Source organism: Cetorhinus maximus, chromosome 10 (assembly GCF_964194155.1).
Source record: "Cetorhinus maximus chromosome 10, sCetMax3.hap1.1, whole genome shotgun sequence".
Lineage (NCBI taxonomy): Eukaryota > Metazoa > Chordata > Chondrichthyes > Lamniformes > Cetorhinidae > Cetorhinus > Cetorhinus maximus.
This window is the reverse complement of record NC_135888.1, coordinates 112,051,095-112,053,169: the sequence shown is the minus strand read 5'-3', so window position 1 is coordinate 112,053,169 and position 2,075 is coordinate 112,051,095. Positions and strand designations below refer to the sequence as shown.

Sequence of the window (2,075 nt, the reverse complement as noted above, 5' to 3'; positions counted from 1 at the left end):
CACCCTGTCGAAGGGAACTCATTGACTACGGAGAGGAAGGCGTTTGGCAGGGGAGCAGGGGGAATGGTTAACCAGGAAATGGTTAACCAGGGAGCCAGCACCCCTCTTGCTATGTGAGGTGGTAAATCATTAATCGGACAAACTTGGGAGAGAGAGGAGAAGGAGACAGAGTATTGGGTGGGGGGGGGGGAGGAGTGATGGGCGAGTACCTGCAGCCGAACACCTGGCCAGGGTGACACCACTCTGGCCCTTAGACAGAATAAGCATGTCCGACCGGCGAAGTCCCCGAACTACAACTGGCCAGGAAGCAGAAGAGGATTTATTGCACGGAGACCTGCCCTCCCGAGGAAGGACGCAGTGTGGTCTGGAAGGAAGTGACCGAGTCCTCCTGTGAGGAGCTCCATGGTCCACCTCCATGCCTGCCCTTTCTCTCTCCAACCCGCTCTCCTCGCCCAGACGCCCGATAGCACCCCACCCCGCCCGAGCCTCCCCAGAGCATGTCCTTCCGGTGAGGAGCGACCTTTAAAGGAGGCAAAGGGTAGTCATGTGGTGCAGCGGGAGAGAGAGTGAGAGAGAGAGAGACTCGTCCACTCGGTACCAACAAAGGTTTGGCTCAAGGGCTGACTTTCAATAGATCACAACGTGATAGCTGCTCTGCTACGTACGAAACCCTGAGCCAGAATCAGGGCGTCTATGAATAATTTAGCACCAGGTTCCCCACGAACGTGCTGTGCATAAACAGGAGAGAGGAGGCACCCATTTGGCTGCACTCCAGCCCTGAATCGAGCGACACTACGCACCGACCAAAGCCGGCTATCCCAGGCTAACCAGTGACCCGCGGCGCTAGGGTATCGTTACTTTTAGGCAGGATTCTGATTTAGAGGTGTTCAGTCATAATCCCACAGATGGTAGCTTCGCACCATTGGCTACTCAGCCAAGCACATACACCAAATGTCTGAACCTGTGGTTCCTCTCATACTGAGCAGAATTACTATTGCAACAATATCATCTGTAGGGTAAAACCAATCTGTCTCACGATGGTCTAAACTCAGCTCATGTTCCCTATTAGTGAATGAATAATCCAACGCTTGGTGAATTCTGCTTCACAATGATAAGAAGAGCCGACATCGAAGGATTAAAAAGCGACGTCGCTATGAACGCTTGGCTGCCACAAGCCAGTTATCCCTGTGGTAACTTTTCTGACACCTCCTGCTTAAAACCCAAAAGGTCAGAAGGATCGTGAGGCCCCGCTTTCTCGGTCTGTATTCGTACTGAAAATCAAGATCAAGCGAGCTTTTGCCCTTCTGCTCCACGGGAGGTTTCTCTCCTCCCTGAGCTCGCCTTAGGACACCTGCGTTACGGTGTGCCAGGTGTACCATCTCAGTCAAACTCCCCACCTGCCACTGTCCCGCGCCAGGCTGCTCGGGTGCTTCTGACCAGAAGCGAGACCTCCTCGTGGCTCGCCTCCCTGCCTCACCGGGTAAGTGAAAAAATGATAAGAGTAGTGGTATTTCACTGGCGGCCGAGGCCTCCCACTTATTCTACACCTCTCATGCCTCTTCACAGTGCCAGACTAGAGTCAAGGTCAACAGGGTCTTCTTTCCCCGCTGGTTCTGCCAAGCCCGTTCCCTTGGCTGTGGTTTCGCTAGACAGTAGGTAGGGACAGGGGGAATCTCGTTCATCCATTCATGTGTATCACGAATTAGATGATGAGGTATTTATTACGCACAAATTTATTGTAGCGCCCAATCCCAGTATTTACGTGACTTACTCCAGGTGTGACCACAACCAGGGGAAGGGACTCCAATGGTAACGGAGTTCAGGAGAAAGCAACTGACCATGAACCTCGATGTCAACCAAGCGTGGTAATTCATCACAAAGGTACTAGAGAGCAGGTAGCCGATCGCATAGTTAGTGGTCCGAAGACCTACCCTGAATACATCATATGATATGTGATGCCGCCTTTATTAATTAATTACATTAACTTAGGAAACGCCGAATTAAATTAACATATTTATAATTAATAGCATGCACCCACCACCAAAATAATGTAAAAGGTAACTGTCAAAACCATT

The 2,075-nt window shown here is 51.2% G+C and overlaps 1 pseudogene; it reads right to left on the bottom strand.

Moving 5' to 3' along the window:
• Positions 1 to 602: 602 nt before the first annotated feature.
• Positions 603 to 1,616, bottom strand: LOC144686187 (28S ribosomal RNA; annotated as a pseudogene).
• Positions 1,617 to 2,075: the final 459 nt, after the last annotated feature.